Source organism: Mauremys reevesii, linkage group 7 (assembly GCF_016161935.1).
Source record: "Mauremys reevesii isolate NIE-2019 linkage group 7, ASM1616193v1, whole genome shotgun sequence".
Classification (NCBI taxonomy): Eukaryota; Metazoa; Chordata; order Testudines; family Geoemydidae; genus Mauremys; species Mauremys reevesii.
The window spans coordinates 95,906,963-95,924,254 of record NC_052629.1 but is presented as its reverse complement, the minus strand read 5'-3'; the positions used below and the strand labels follow the sequence as shown (position 1 = coordinate 95,924,254).

At 50.5% G+C, this 17,292-nt stretch overlaps 1 long non-coding RNA gene across 1 annotated transcript; it reads right to left on the bottom strand.

Annotated features, from left to right (window-relative positions):
• Positions 1–1,489: 1,489 nt before the first annotated feature.
• Positions 1,490–2,242, bottom strand: LOC120369025. The gene is made up of 2 exons (XR_005582896.1): positions 2,080–2,242; positions 1,490–1,874 (listed from the first exon to the last, which is right to left on the bottom strand). It is a non-coding gene; the product is annotated as an uncharacterized LOC120369025 (long non-coding RNA).
• Between the last annotated feature and the right edge of the window lie 15,050 nt (positions 2,243–17,292).

Sequence of the window (17,292 nt, the reverse complement as noted above, 5' to 3'; positions counted from 1 at the left end):
TTCCCTGCAGGGATCTGGGCATCTGGCAATCAAGCTCTGTTCTCCGCTGGCATGTCTGCCCTGCCCAGCCTAATGCCCTGTTTGGCTGAGGGTATCTATTGGGTTTCTGGGAAACAGGGCGGGCGGAGCCCGCCCCATGCTAACGGATCCCCCCCCCAGCCTAAGGGGAGGTTCCACAGGGCCTCAGTAACCCACTAATTGCGGGGGACAACTAATAAAAGAACAGGGACAGGAGTGCGGTGGAAAAGCTGCTACTGCTGCCTCCTGCATTAACAGATGACCCCATGGCATCCTTCATGCTTAGCTGCCCTGCCACAGCCCAGGACTTCCACATACTATGGGGCAGTGATAACTAGTTGAGTAGGACTGCCCTTGTTACTGCTGGGTTATCCTGACAGCACAGCTTATGAGGAGCCCAGGAGCAGCTTCTGGAGTAGAGCTGCTGTTCAGTACAGAAGTTAAGGTCACTGAGTGCAACTGAAACAGCATAAGGGAGAGGAATTTTGCCCTCAGGTTAATTCTCTGCTGCTGGGGCAAAGCAGCAGGGTATAGCAAAGTTCCTATCTCCTCTATAGTAGAGGCTGGGAGGTCCCATACAATTCCAACCTACCCCAGCATGGGACATCTTAAAAGGAAAGGACAGCCCACTGTACTCAGCCCCAGTGTATTGGGAAAAGGGGTACACAGACAACACCCATCCTCTGGCAAGCCAGCACCCTAACCACAAGAGCAGCCCATTAAGAATTAAGTCACCTCAAGGGGGATCCTTCCCCCTGCTGGGGTTGCAAGCACTTGATCCCCCACCTCTGGCCCTTTTCATCTGATCCCTACCCCCAGCCAGGGTCAACAAGCCTCAGCCTTTCCTGACTGGCTTCTCCCCTAGAGGTGGGTGTGAACAAGGGGGGGTGGGGGGTCAGCTTGAGGCTAAAAAAGGCTTCCATCTGCCATAGCTCTTAACCTGCTAGAGGGAAAGTTAAGAGCTAGAGCAACTTCTGAGCTGGCCTAATGTTTTAAATATTGACACAGCATGGGTAGAATTGTCCCCTCTCTGTACCCTGTTTCCCTATATTTGCAGTGGTGATATGACTATTCACAGATCAGCACTAGCCAAGCTGGCCATGGAACCCAGGAATCCTGCATGCTCACCCAGCAGCTGAAGACCATAACAATCAGGAGGTGCCTTCATCCCACACCAGTGAGCCGATGATTTGTCTAAGGGCTGCATTCCTAACAAATCACCTCCTTTCTCCAGGGGGAGTTGGTACTGTGGGATTAAGCACCAGCAGCCCCCACCCCACCCATCAGTTGAACCCACAGGAAACTTGACAGGGCCAAGGACAAAACATCAAAGGGTCCATATAAGTTAAAGGCCAATGCACACTCCAAGTGCATCCTGGGGCTGCTGTCCCCTTGCCCATTTACATCTAGATGTAAGGCCCTGGGAAGGCACCAGGTACCAGAGGGTACAAGTCTCCCCTCCCCAAGAAAGGAGGAAAGTAGATGGAACCATTTGATCTGGTGCAGGGCCTACCCCCCAGGGTTCATGACCAGGGAAGAAGAGGCAGAGATTCAAAGCTAAGTGTCTGTAACAGGGTTTATTGTAACAGATTTAAGTCACCCCACCATGGCAGCAACCCCGCTGCTCCACATGGGGCCATGGAATAAGTTAGCTGCCCCAGGGGCCGAGTGCGGAATGTGGGGGCAGGGGCGAGCCCCGCCCAGGACGCAGGGGAGTCCAGCCGGGTGCGGGCAGCCGGCGCGGATCAGACCCCGCTCGCTCAGTCGCGCTTCTTGTAGCTCTCCATGTTGCTCAGGATCCAGCCCGACGGGACCATGAAGGCCAGGAAGAAGGCTCCCAGGCTGATGACAGTCTCCTGCGAAGGGGAGAAGGAGGCAGAGCTCAGGTGAGAGGACACAGCAGCTGGGCCAGCAGGGGCCCCGTCCCCACCCCAGGCCCCGCGAAGCCCCGGCAGGCTCCGCTTCTCTCTCCAGGCCGCAGCCTCCGCGCTGCAGAGCGGGGCCAGCCCCGAGCCCGGCTCCCTCCTGCCGCGCTAGCGGCCCCGGACCCCCTCCCCTCACCAGCGGCCCCACGCGACTCTCCGGCGGGTACGAGTGCAGGGCGCGAGCGGGCGGCGCGAGGCGGGGCCGGAGCAGCGCGCGGAGTACCGGGAACACAGACATAGCGGCAGTGGGTCCCTCACAAGCAAGATGGCAGCCGGGTCGGAAGTGACGGAGGAAAAAGGGCTGGCTATAAAGGACAGGGACGGGAAGTGGCCTGATCATTTTCTGGTGTGATGTCACTTCCGGTGGGCGGGGTCATGTAGGGAATAACCCCGCCCAACAAATTGGTCCAAATCCCTCCAATGGCGTCAGATCCTTGAGTTCACGCCATGGTTGAGGAGGCTTGGGGTGTTTTTTCCCCCTGTCAATCCGGTGCTAGAGTGATCCCCCCACTGTATACCCCCCAAACCAATATGGGATTTAGGGCATGCCCATACATGGTGCAGCTGCCCCAGCCAGGGTCCTGGCACCCCCTGCACTACATGGCTCCTCCCCAGTCCCATGTGGCGACCAAGGTGCCCCCCAACCACAGGGCACCCCCCCATGTCAGCCAGGGGGCCAAGGCACTCCCCACATGGACCCCCACCCCACTGGGTAACAGCAGAGTCAGGGATATTCCCCACACCCAACCTAGTGCAGAGGCACAAAGCCCCATCACAGCACTGGGGGCCCCACGCTGAACATAGGGCCCAGGATGCCCCTGTCCCACTGCATAGTATCCCCATCACAGCACTGGGGGGGGGCATGCCCAATGTTACCCCCTGGGGCAGCCCACCACCGCACAACACCCCTCTCAGTCAGGGCCAGATTAACTTTTTGTGGGTCCCCATGGAGGCAATGGATCTATTGGGTTTCCAGGAAATGGGGCGGGCGAGCCCGCCCCATGCTAACAGAACCCCCCCCAGCCTAAGGGGAGGTGCCACAGAGCCTCAGAAACCCACTAATTGCGGGGGACAACTAATAAAAGAACAGGGACAGGAGTGTGGTCAAAGGGTCATAAGAAGGGAGCCTGACGGTGACACCGAGCAGAGAACCCCGGACAGCGCCCACTGCTCCTCGAAGGCGTCAAGGGAGCCAGCGGACGTCGCCCAGAGGAACTCCGCCCGGAGACGTGAGCGGACGAGGGACCGGAAACAAGCCCCACAGTCGCAGGAGTCTCCATTGGCCAACCGCCTCTCCCTGGTCGCGTAGATGGCCATTTTTGCCAGGGCGAGGAGGAGGTTGACCAGGAGGTCCCGCGACTTCGTGGGGCCACGGATAGGGAGTGCATGGAGAAGGAGGTGGGGGGAAAAGTGCAGCCAGAAACGCAAGAGGATATTAGTGAGGAGCCGGTAGAGGGGCTGCAGCCTGGCGCACTCTATGTAAATGTGCGCCAGGGTCTCTCTCACGCCGCAGAAGGGGCAGGTGTCCGGGACAGGGGTAAACCGCGCCAAGTACACGCCCGTGCTCACGGCCCCGTGGAGGAGCCGCCAACTGATATCCCCGACGGGCCTCGGGACCAGGGTGGAGTACAGGCTGGCCCACCGGGGCTCCTCACCCTCCAGAGGTGGCAGGAGGTCCCGCCACTTGGTGTCGGGGCGGGACACGAGGGTGAGGAAGTGAAGGGTGTGGAGCACGAGCGCATAGAGCTGCTTCCTTGGCGCGGTTTGGAAACGGACCGGCTGCAGATCGTGCAGCCGGCTGGCGGAGAAGGGGCGGGGGGGCCGGTCGGGTCCACGGGGTAGGGGCCCGATGAAGAGGTCCGGAGGGCTCGGGGTGGGGGGTGGGCGGGGCGTGCCCTCACGCAGGACCCGGTCGAGGTAAGCCCGAGCAGCAGGCGGCAAAGCGGCCTTCACCTCCTGTAGTACGAGCCGGGGATGGAGGCAATGGAGCATGGTGCAGGAAGGTCAGTCCCCAGAGCAAGGGGCCATCCAGAGTAATGGGGCATGGCATGGCAGGGGCAGCCCTGCTCCGCCTATAAGAAAAAGAGCCAAATATCGGGACTGTCCCTATAAAATCGGGACATCTGGTCACCTTAGCTCCGCACAATGCGAGGGCACTATTTACAAACCAGCAGTCGCCAGATGCATGGTGGCCTGCCTGGCCCTGTTTGCTCCCCCAGGTATTAACTCAGTATTAATACCTGGGGGAGCAAACAGCCGTGCATATTTCTCTATCAGTGTTATAGAGGGCGAACAATTTATGAGTTTACCCTGCATAAGCTTTATGGGTAAAACGGATTTATTTGGGTTTAGACCCCATTGGGAGTTGGGCATCTGAGTGTTAAAGACAGGAACACTTCTGTTAGCTGCTTTCAGGTAAACCTGCAGCTTTGGGGCAAGTAATTCAGACCCTGGGTCTGTGTTGGAGCAGATGGGAGTATCTGGCTCAGCAAGACAGGGTGTTGGAGTCCTGAGCTGGAAGGGAAAGCAGAGGTAGAAGTAGACTTGGCACATCAGGTGGCAGCTCCCAAGTAGGGTTCTGTGATCTAACCCGTCACAGTGGTGTGGTTGAGCAGGACCTGTGCACAGCTGATTGCTTTGAGGTACTGGTAGTGATTTTAAGTGCATTTTAAGTGTGGTGGCTGGAGACAAAGTGGTTACTGGTTTGTTATTTTCTGTTTGCTTATTTCGGGTAAGAGAATTAGGGACAGAAAAGGAAGCAAAATAAAGTCTGAACACTGAGCTGAGTGCATCCCAGTTTCAGTGAACTGCAGAGGGGGTGTGGCCCAGCAGAAGAAAGCTGGAAAATGAGTACCAGTGAAGCAGCTAACAAACTAGAGCTGGCTAGACTGGAAGCAAAAGAGAAAGAAAATGAACATAAAAGACTGATGGAGAGTGAGGCGGCCGCCCACAAGAGAGCTATGGAGGCAGAGACAGCAAGGGTGGAGGCAGAGGCAGCTGCCCACAAGAGACCTATGTAGGCAGAAAAAGTGAGGGAAGAGGCTGCCCATGAGAGAGCTAGGGAGGCCCAGAGGGAGGCCCAGAAGCATGAACTGGCTGTAATGGAGTCGAAGAGACAACACCCTCCACCTGCTGGCTCCACTTCCCCAAAAATCCATTAATGGGAGTGACTGTGTCCACAGTATGAGTAATGCAGCGATATTGCCAAATATTTCATCACCTTCGAGAGACTGTGCACCCTCCATGCCATCCCTGAAGATCAAAGGATGACCATATTGATAGCAAAATTGACTGGCAGAGCTCTGGACATATTCAATAAGATGCCTATTGATGATGATTCAAACTATAATAAATGTAAGGATCTGGTTTTGAAACAGTTTCAGGTTACACCTGAAACCTACAGGGTTACATTCAGGAGTCTTAAGAGGGGATCTGGATTGAGTAATGTGGCTTATGCCAATGAAATGAGAGATTTGGTAGATAAGTGGGTGCGGGGGTGGGGGGGAAAGGTATTACAAGCTTTGAAGGGATGTGTGATCTGGTTACTCAGGAACACTTCCTGAATATGTGCAGTGATGATGTAAAACAGTATTTGTGGGACAAAAAGGTAAATGCAGTGGGTGAATTAGCTGGGTATGCAGACTCTTATGAGCAAGCACAAGCTGCAATCAAACATAAACCACTGGCAGAGGGATACAGGGTCGGGGGAAAGCAGAATCACCGTTTTACCCCTGGGAAAAAGGAGGCTGGGCGCTCACCTCCCCATTCCCCTGGTACTCATCCCAAATTTCCTGTTCAAGCAGAGGAGCCCAAGAGGTGCTATGATTGTAAGTCAACCGAGCACCTGAGGAATACATGTCCCTTGATGAGTGGAAACAGGCAACAAGTAACACATGAAGCTGCGGCTTCTCAGAGCCAGGCTGTGGCCTCTTTCCACACAGGATTTGTAAAGCTCGCTTCCACACAACCAAGCAATGAGCATATGCACGCTTTTAAAATTAACGGTGAAGTGCTTCTTGGATTGAGGGACACAGGTGCCGAGAATTTTTTGGTCAGGAGGGACCTGATCCAGGAGAAGGATTTGTTGCCAGATAAAATGGCAGAATTAGAGCTGGTAGGGGGTTACAAAGTCTTTGCACCTTTAGCTAAAGTACACATGCAAACAAGATTTGCAGGCTGAACTGACTGTTGCAATGGTGGCACACAATTTTTGCACCGTTTCTACGAGGGAATGATTTCTTTAGTGTGGCAGAATCTGTCCCAGGGCTGAGAAGGGATTGTGTGCTAAAAGCCAGGGATTCCTCTGCAGCAGTAAAGAATGAAGCTTTGGGAGCAGGGATGGTTGTGGCCAGTTCCTGTAGCCCCAGGGCTCAAGGAAAGTTCCAGAGGGAGGGTCTGGACAAAGCCAGCTCCTGAGCCGTAATCATCTCCCCGGGGGAGGGGGATGTACCATCATGTAACAGGAAGGCCACCACAGCTGCTGACTGCCAGGAAGTTGCAGGTCAGCAGGGAGCAGGGCCCACGGTGGAGTGCACAGAGGGGTGTGTGTGTGTCCCAAAGGTGGAAGTTGGGATCCTGGTGATCACTGCGGTGGAAACAGACCCCAAGATCTCTGTAGCTGGAAGCAAACCCAACCTGAGTGAAAAGGGGGGGATTTTGCTAGCCAGTGAAGAGTCTGCCATAGCTGGTAGCTATGAGCCCACAGCTGGACCAGGGTCACCTTCCCTTTCGGGGGACACAGGAGTGTCTGACCCAGAGCGGAGCCCAGATGGAAGGTGAGAGTGGGCCAGAGAGTCCACCCACCTTTTGTAGAAAGGGACTTTTCCAGGAGGAGGGTGAAAAGTCTGGATTTAAAATGCCAGCCCCCTCTCCTGTGGATCAGGTTTTAAGGGAAACCTGGGGGTCAGGTCTCCTGGGGGGGGGGCATTCAGCTGACCTGTTGGGAACAGAAAATGGGATGCCCAAAGGGGTCCAGAGCACCCCATTGAAAGATGTTGTTTTTGCTACACTTGTAAGAGATAAAAGAGAAAGTTACTCACCTTGCAGTAACTGAGGTTCTTTGAGATGTGTGTCCCTGTGGGTGCTCCACTCTAGGTGACGGTGCGTCCCGGCGCTGTCGATCGGAGATTTTCGGTAGCAGTGCCTGGTTGGGGCGCATGCACCCAGATGGTATCTCCCGTCTAGTTGGAATCTTCCTGAGTGCGTGCGCCCCACACCCTCCTCATTTCCTTCTCTACCGTGGAGAGTAATCTTAGTACTCCAAAGTAGAGGGGAGGAGGGCGGGGAGTGGAGCACCCACAGGGACACACATCTCGAAGAACCTCAGTTACTGCAAGGTGAGTAACTTTCTCTTCTTCTTCGAGTGCTGTCCCTGTGGGTGCTCCACTCTAGGTGAATGTGTAGCAGTACCCACTACGGTTGGTGGGACTTTGGAGATACGGCAGGGAGTACTGAAGATAGTACTGTATGACCTACTATTGTGTCTGCCGCGGTGTTTTGCGTTAGAGCATAGTGTTTTGCAAACATGTGTTTAGATGACCATGTAGCCGCTTTGCAGATACCAGGAATGGGAACATTGTGTAAGAAGGCAATGGATGCCGACATGGCTCTAGTGGAATGAGTTCTAACGCCTTCAGGCGGTTGAAGATTCTTCGCACGGTAACAGGATCTGATGCAGTCAGAGATCCACTTGGACAGACGTTGTTTAGAGATAGCCATACCGTTTGATTTTTTCGGTAATGGAAACAAAGAGTCGCGGAGACTTGCAAAATGGTTTAGTCCTGTTTAAATAAAAGGCAATTGCTCGCCTGACATCGAGAGTATGCAGGGTTGCCTCTTGTGGAGTCTTGTGAGGTTCGGGATAGAAAGTAGGTAAGTATATAGGTTGGTTGAGGTGGAAGGTAGATACCACTTTAGGAAGAAATTTAGGATGTGGTCTCAAAGTGACTTTGTCTTTGGAGAAGATTGTGTAGGGAGAGTGGGCCATCAGGGCACTCATTTCACCTACTCTCCTTGCCGATGTTATGGCAACTAAGAAAGCCACCTTCATGGATATATGGAGATGAGAGGAGGTAGCCAAGGGCTCAAATGGAGGCTTCATGAGAGCATATAGAACGAGGTTAAGATTCCATGAAGCAGCTATTGGGTGAATTTCAGGGTAGAGGTTTTGCAGGGCTGTGAGAAATCGTTTTATGGTTGGGTGAGTAAAGAGTGAATAACCTGCTAAGAGGTCATGGAAGGTGGTAAGTGCCACCAGGTGCACTTTGGTGGAGCTGAGCGAATGTCCGTCTTGTTTTAGTTCCAAGAGGTAGTCTAGAATTATAGGGAGGGTTACCATATTGGGCACTAAGTGATTACGTAAGCACCAGAGGGCGAAATTCTTCCACTTCTGCGGGTAGGTTTTATGAGTGGAGTCTTTCCTACTGTGCAGGAAGACATATCGGACTTGCTCAGAACAGGCTAGTTCATGGGTTTGGAACCATGAAGGAACCACGCTGTGAGGTGGAGCTTGAGGAGCTCAGGGTAAAGAGCCAGTCTATTGTTCTGGAAAAGGAGATCTGGCCTGTTGGGGAGAGCCCGTGGGTGACGGGAGGACATGCAGAGTAGGTAGGGATACCACGTCTGTCTCAGCCAAGCCGGGGCAATAAGTATGACCCGGTCCTTATGTTCCACAATCTTCCGAAGAACCCTGTGTAGCAGAGGGATTGGTGGAAGGTGTACAGGAGAGAGGTGTTCCGCGGGATGAGGAATGCGTCTCCTGGGGATGCAGTTCTGAATCTCACTCTGGAGCAAAACTGGGGACATTTTCGGTTCTGAGTTGTGGCAGAGAGGTCTACTGACGCGGTGCCCCAGAGGGAGAAGAGCTGTTGAAGTATTGTGCAGTTCCCACTCGTGTTCTGTGGAGAAGTGCCTGCCGAGTGCGTTGGCAGTAGTGTTGTGGCAGTCTGGCAGGTAGGAAGCGGTGGTCTGTATTTGACGTTATATACACCAATTCCGTAGACGGATGGCTTCCATGCAAAGAGAATGTGAGCGTGCTCCCCCTTGTCTGTTGATGTAGTACATACATGCTATGTTGTCTGTTAAGACTCGCAGGTATTTGTTCTTTATGAGGGGAAGAAAATGAAGGCACGCTCATCTCACAGCTCTGAGCAATAAGAGATTTATGTGTAGGTGCGACTCTGATGCAGACCACTAGCCTTGTGCCCTGTGTCCCTCTAAATGCGCTCCACAACCAATTAGGGAAGCGTCCGTGGTGAACACAAGTGCTGGGGATCAGTTCTGGAAGGAAACCTTAGTGTAGAGGTTCTCTGGTCTTGTCCACCACTGTAGGGAAGCTAGAAAGTTGGGAGGCAGAGTTAACAACATCCCTAAGGTGTGTCTGTTGGGTTTGAAATTGGAATTGAGCCAGCCCTGAAGACATCTCATGTGCAGCCTGGCGTACTGGAGTATGAAGGTGGTGGCTGCCATATGACCAAGGAGCTGTAGGCAGAGTCTTGCCTATGTCCTTGGATGAATAGAGAGCGTGTGTTTGAGCTGCGTGATAGCGAGGAATCTGTGATATGGGAGCAAGGCTCTGCTATGGATTGAGTTGAGATGAGCTCCGAGGAACTCAATCTGTTGTGTAGGTGTCAGGGTGGATTTTTGGGCGTTTATTTGGAGGCCTAGGCTGTGAAAGAGGGCGATAGTGAAAGCGTAGCTTGGAGTGTCTCGCCATAGGAGTTGCCCTTGATGAGGCAATCGTCCAGGTAGGGGAACTGCGTGACCCCATGTTTGTGGAGGTGAGCCACGAGTACAGCTAGAATTTAGGAAAAAAACTCCTGGCGCTGTGGAGAGGCCGAAAGGAAGAACTCCGTATTGGAGATGGTTGTGACCGATTGTGAAGCTTAGAAAGCGTCTGAGAGCTGGATGAATTGATATATGAAAAGAGACGTACTGTGGGTCGAGGGCTGAAAACCAGTCCCCTTGATCTAGTGCAGGAATTAATGTGGCCAGTGTGACCATTTTGAATTTTTGTATCCTCGTGAATTTGTTCAGTTGGCGTAAGTCTAGTATAGGCTTCCAGCCCCCAGTCCTTTTCTGGGTCAGGAAGTAATGGGAGTAGAAATCTTTCCCTGGATGTAGCATTGGCACAGGCTCCACTGCGCCTAGCTGTAGAAGATAAGCAACTTCTGCGCGAAGCAGGTGCTCACGAGAGGGGTCCCTGAAGAGGGACGGGGAAGGTGAGGAGGATAGGATATGAATGGGCTAGAGTAACCGGACTGAACTATCTCGAGGACTCAGTGGTCCTGTGTAATTTGCTGACAGGCATGTTGGAAACTCTGGAGGCGGTGGCAAAATGAGCAAATAGGCTGTGGAATCAAGGAGTGGTCGCACAGACCCTGAACCAACCTTTTAAAATTGTTGTTTATTCCCAGATGGATGGGAAGTGGTTGCTTGAGCTTGATTTTGTCTGCGCTTAGGGGGTCTAGCGTGATTCCTATTTATGTGGTAAGGTTTGGGTTGATATTGTTGACCCCTGGGAAGAGATGGGTGAATGCCCAGGGTGCGCAGTGTCGCTCTAGAATCTTTCATTGTATGAAGTAGTTCATCAGGTGGTTTTTTTTTGTTTGTTTTAAAGAAAACAGTTTATGTTTATCAAAGGGGAAGTCCTCCACTTTGTTCTGCAGGTCTTTAGGGATGCCAGATGCAGAAAGCCATGAAGATCTGCGCATAACCACAGCCGGTGCAGTTGTACGGGCTGCTGTGTCTGTCGTGTCTAAAGAGGCTTGTAGGGCTGTTCTGGAAATCAATTGGCACTCGCTCAGAATTGATTTAAAGCCCGCTGTCCTGTCCTCTGGAATGTAAGAGGCGAATTCAAAAGTTTATTGTAGTTATCAAAGTCATGCCTGGCAAGGAGTGCAAGGTAGTTTGCGATTCAGAATTGTAGAGTGGAGGATGTGTGAACCTTGCGACACAAGACGTCAAGGCGTTTAAGGTCCATGTCTTGCGGGGTGGACTGATATTGTGGCTGTTTCGTTCTTTGTGCGACTGCATTGATAATGAAAGAGTTCAGTTGTGGAAAAAAAAAATAGGAAGTCAGCGTCCTTAGCAGGAACATAGTATCTATGTTCGGCTTTTCTGCAGGTTGGTAATAAAGAAGCTGGAGTTTGCAGAGAGCGTCAGCTGGTTCCAAGAGTGCCTCATTTATAGGGAGTGAAGTCGGGAAACTGAGGCTGGAGGCTGCGGACCTTAGCCTGAGGTGGAAAAAGGCTCCAGTGGGGAAGGAGAAGGAGGTGCGAAGAACTCTGCTTGCCATTGTAGATCAGGTTCGCGCTCAGTGAAGGTAGCCAGGTTGGAGGTGCCCTACAGGGGGTCTGCTGTTGGTGCAGGGGCGGAAGGCAGGCTCGGTGCCGACGTCCTTCCTGGCACCGGGGCAGAGCACGCAGTCGGAGCCGCGGCTTTTTTTTTTTTTTTAAACTAAGTAATTAACTATGTAACTATACTAAAGGAAGGGAAACAACTGGGAAGTAATTAATAATTATTTCTATGTTCTTTGTTACTGTTTCCTATAGATACCAGGGAAGAGAAGGCAGCACTGCTCCGAGTCCCGTCTTCAGCCGAGGACGGTTGAGAAGGAACTGAGGAGGGTGTGGGGCACACGCACTCAGGAAGATTCCAACTAGACGGGAGATACCATCTGGGTGCATGCGCCCCAACCAGGCACTGCTACCGAAAATCTCCGATCGACAGCGCCGGGACGCACCGTCACCTAGAGTGGAGCACCCACAGGGACAGCACTTGAAGAAGAACTATCTCTTCAAGAGGGGCGGGGGGGAGGGAGGAATCTTTGCATGGGTGGAACTTCACAAAGGAGTGGGGTCCATCCCAGAGAAATTCCAGAGGGAGAGGCCAAGGGCAGGCATGGTTGCAGTACACTCTTTACTGGCCAAGGACCCAAACACATGCCTGAATTAGAAGCCTTCTCCAAAGAGGCAGAAGAATCTGCATCAGAGTGTCTACCAGAGGGCACAGAGAACTGGGAAAATGCAATAGAGTGAATGAAGCCTGTCCACTGTAGATTCCCTGTTAACCTTGTGTCTTTTGCTAATTCATCTATGGAATAAAACAAAGGAATTCATACTAGTGGTAAACCCTTTAAAGATGTGGGACATAACTGCTTTGTGGAAGAAAATGTTGTATATGCTAGGGATGGTTACAAGACAGCCCCACAAGCATGTTACTTTTCAGCCTATACCAGTAAACAGACTGGAAGCTTGAAATAGCAGCAAAAGCATAACAGGCCCATGCTGCTGTGTGGAAGGGGAAACTGAGGCACACCGCCTTATGGTATTGGTGGCTAAATGCCAAGACATCTCCACTTTAACAGATATTGCTGTCTGCATTCTGCTAGCAATATTACACCCAACCTGTTTTCAGGCATCTGGGGACCAGGAACCCTAAAACTGGCTAGGACCCTTAGGAATGATGTCATATGGTTTAAAGGTACTGAAAAGGAGTGTGACCAAAGACAAACAGGGATTTTACATGTACTGCCTCCACCATGTACAGTGTCCAATTCTCTGGAAGTAAGCTCGGGGAGGATGTGACGGTACCTCTCATAAGGCTTTATGGAAATATGCTTAAATGTGTTTTATGCTACATATGCCATGAAACATATCTCAAAGGTTATGATCTACTGAAGGTATTCATCCTATTTGTATGCATGTATCATTTTTGTATTTGAAGTTATGAATGTTATGAATGTTGGCTGTGTACTGGCTTGATTTCTAAATAACCTTAGTAGAGCATTTGGTCAGTTCCTGGAGAAAGGAATGTTGAAATTAAGTACCTAATCAAGAAACACTTAAAGGACAATGGATCTTGGAACGCTCCAGTCCACATAAGAAGTCTACTTGAGGACGTTCAAGGTAGCATGTAAACAATGGATGCTACCTGTAAAAACTGTGAGTCATGCATGGACATGTGACTTGCTCAGGTGACTCCTAAACTCCATCTTGGAGCTGGACTTTGCATAGGAGTGAGGAGGGGGGTCTCCACCCACAAGAGAAAGTCTATTTAAACCCCTGGGAGACCCCTCCATTTTGTCTTCAGCTGGCTAAGGAGAGAGCCTCTCCACCCCCCAGGATACTTGGAGTAAACTGGAACAAAGGGCAGTGACTGCAAGGGGGGTGTGTGAGTGATTGCTGGACCCAGGCTAAAAGGAGATTAGTCTGTAAAAGGGAGCATTCTGGAACTGGTGAGGAACTTATCTGTATTTAGTTTGATTAGACATAGATTTGCACATTTTATTTTATTTTGCTTGGTGATTTACTTTGTTCTGTCTGTTACTACTTGGAACCACTTAAATCCTACTTTATGTATTTAATAAAATAATTTTTTACTTATTAACTCCGAGTATGTATTAATATCTGGGGAGCAAACAACTAGGCATATCTCTCTGTGTTATAGAGGATGAAAAATTTATGAGTTTACCCTATATAAGCTTTATACAGGGTAAAATGGATTTATTTGGGTTTAGACCCCTTCGGGAGTTGGGCATCTGAGTGTTAAAGACAAGCACACTTCTATGAGTTGCTTTCAGGTAAACCTGCAGCTTTGGGGCAAGTAATTCAGACCATAGATCTGTGTTGGAGCAGATGGGTGTGTCTGGCTCAGCAAGACAGGGTGTTGGGGTCCCGAGCTGGCAGGGAAAGCAGGGGTAGAAGTAGTCTTGGCACATCAGGTGGCAGCTCCCAAGAGGGTTTCTGTGATCCAACCCGTCACAACTCCCTCACTCCAAACTAGGGTGGTGCTGCACTACATGCTCACACTCTGTTCTCATGGTGCTCCTGAAAATGTGCCCGATGCTCCATCATACCTGGGGGCATGGGGCAGTTCCCCACATAGCATGATGCCTTCTATATGTTGCCATAGGGCTCAGACCCCACAGCAGTCAGTTTCAGTGCCCAGTGCTCACACTGCCCAATGCTAGGGTCATGCTATTACAGCAGACAAGGCAGCTCCACCATTACCTTATGAAGATCCTGACCGAATGTGGCTATTCCTTCACCAACACAGGTGGGGGCTCCTGGTGGACATGAGAGCAGCTGGGTGGATGAGAGAGACATACAGTACTTGAGACTGGGGCAGCCTTCTGGGTCTGGGGAGGTGTGGGAGGGCACTGGAGCTGCTGCAGGCAGGCAGGGTGCAATATCTCTTACTGCCACTGGGCGGGGTTCTGGTCCTTTCAGCACATGGACTGCACTGAGCAGAGTGTTCAGATTTCAGGGAAGCAGTGGGGTAGCCCCAGAGCTGGAGAACATGAAAGTGGGGGGGAAATGCAGGAGTGGACCCAGCACATACTTCCTGCTGCCTCCATTCCTGCAGCCCCAGCACACAGTTTGGGCCCCCCACCAATTCTCTAGACTAACCTGAAGTGCAGTCCCCAGGGTTGGATTCTGGGTCATGGGTGCCTGGAGATATCAGAATTCAAGTCCTCTCCCAGCACTTCTCAGGACACACTCCCATCCAAACCCCATCTTCCTGCCACTCTGCTGAGTCATAACCTTCCTCCCAAGCTGAGGTGGGAGTCCACAGGGCAGGCAGTTGGCCAGCCACTATCAGCTCTGATTGCACCATTACTAAGTGTCCAGGCTCCCTGCTGCATCCTTCACCCTGCTCCCTGACTGACCACACCCTGGGCCCTGTCTCTGCAACCAAGGAGGAGATTGTGTGGGACATCAAGGAGAACCTGCATTACATGGCTTTGGACTTTGAGAATTAAATGGACCCAACCACCTCCTCCTCGTCTCTGAAGAAGGGCTACAAGCTGCCCGATGGCCAAGTAAGCATAATTGGGAATGAGTGCTTCTGCTACCTCTTCCAGCCCTCCTTCACTAGTCAGGGGGCTGGGCTGGGCCACAGCTAGATGCAAAGGGTGGCTGAAGACACAGCTGTGGGCAGGGGTGAGCATTGTGCAATGCAAAGCCAGGTAGACCTACCATACATCGACCAAGTCTTCTGAGTTGGCCCATCCCTCCTGGGGGACTAGCTTCTCTGCTCCCAGTTGTCAGGCTGGTGCTGCACAGAGCAACCTTCCTCTGTGGATCTCAAAGTGTTTTAACCAGTTCATGAAGGAGTCCTGGCTCCAACCCCCCTCCAAACCCAGATTTAGCTCCCAGCCCCTCCTGCTCTAACCCACTAGACTGCACTCCCCTCCCAGAGCTAGGATAGAATCCAGAAGTCCTGAGGGATCAGGTAAAGAGGCACTAAGTTGAAGGGCATTTTCTTGCCAGGAGTCTGACCGAAACCATACATTGTCCCCTTTCTGCTCTCACACCCATCCCTGCCTGCCCCCTGGTGGGGAAAATTCAGTATCTATGAGTGGGGATGCCTCTTCCTCAGCAGTGGAAGGGTCAAAGCCTTCTCAGATGCAGCCAGTAAAGACCTCTTGGTAAGGAAACAAGACTAAGTGACCCCTTTCATACACTATGGAAAGCCAGAGATCTCATCCTTAAGGAGCTTAAATGGGGCAAAAGGTACCTGTGATCTTCTATGGCCAAGGAGGAGCTGCTCCATGAGAGACGTAAATATCAGGAAGCAGAAAGGATTTCAGCTAATGGTGCTGTGTCTTCTCCAAGTGGAGAGGCATGGGGTTGTGAGCCCTGGAGGCAGAACAGGTACAAGCTCTAAGTCCTTCTATAAACAGGCTCCAATGGACTGTCCATCACTTGGAGATTTTATCTCCAGATTGTATCTGGGAGGTAAGACTCCCTGGGTTCTAGCCCCGGCTCTGTCAGATCCCCAGACATAATTTACTCCAAGTAGGAGTTATGGGCTTAAAGTAGAGGAGTGACTGGGTGAAGTTCTTCAACCTGTGAGCTGCAGGTCAGACTACATGACCATACTGGTTCCTTCTGGTCATGAACATCTATGACCCTTACCCTGCAGAGACAATATCTAACAGGTGAGACAGGAATGGAGTCACCCTATTCAGTCCTTGGCTTCTAGGAACCTATTGTATCATATGCAAGGCCTTGGGGCAACTAGCATGGGCTGGCTTGAAAAGGGTCCATGCCCAAATATTGCCCTGCTGGGGCACGGATCCATTGATTTTCAGAAGGGACCATTCTGAGCATCTAGTCTGACCTCCTGCATGACGCAGACCAGAGATCCTTGCCCAGTGATTCCTGCCTTCAGGCCGCAGCCCATTATTTATTTGTAATTTAATAGGTCTGTACAGCGGCTAGCACAACAGGGTCCTGGGCCATGACTGGGGCTCCTAGGTGCTACCACAATACACACAATAAAAATAAAGTATTGTGGCAATGCTAGCACTTGCTGGGAACTGGAATTTTCAGCCCATGGGAAATTCAGATATCTTGGAAAAAATGTAATTCCAAATTGGACTGAAAAGATGAAATTTTGAAATTTCCTGTGAAACAAAAATTCAAAAAAATTAATTTAGTTATGACATTGATATATTAAAATTTTAATGTTATTTATATATATATATATATATATATATATATATATATATAAAACACATGTATAACTATAGTATATTATCACTACAAAGCATGAAGATATGGAGTGGCAACTCCAGGAGCTCAGTCTGTTCAGTTTAAAGAGACGGTTGATGGGTGACTTGATCCCTAGTCTGAAGTAGCTTCATGGGGAAGAGAAATTTGAATACAAAGGGCTCTTCAGTTTACCAATCAATGGTCTGTCAGTATCCAATGGCTGGAATTTGAGACTAGACAAATTCACGGGAAATAAGGTGTGTATTTTTGACAGTGAGTGTAATTAACCACTGGAACAACTTACCAAGGATGAGGGTGGATTCTCCATCACTGGCAATTTTTACATCAAGATAGGATGTTTTTCTAAAAGAACTGCTCTAATTCCACCAGGAACTATTTCAGGGCCATCTTCTGGCCTGGGTTAGACAGATTAGACCAGATAATCACAGTGGTGCCTTCTGCCCTTAAACATCTATGAATCTTAAGTCAACATGAAATGTACAAACCATTTCATTGTGACAATGTCATTGAGATTCATTTAGTTTCAAATTTGATTTTGATATTCATTGTAATGTATTATATACTATATATTAAAATTAGTAATATCAAAGTCAAAATTAAATGAACCCAAACAACACTGTCATAATGAAACTCTTCAACTTTTTCCATTAAAAAATTCTGTTTGAAAGAAAGATGTTTAGATTTTGAGAAAAAAAACATTTAACAGAAAATTGTTCTATCAAACTTTTTTTACCTGCTCTAGGTAGGGTTTAGGGTCCCCACCCATCAATCAGGACCTCTGGGTTAGACACTATACAAACATGTGCTTCCTAAAGATTGCCCCACAG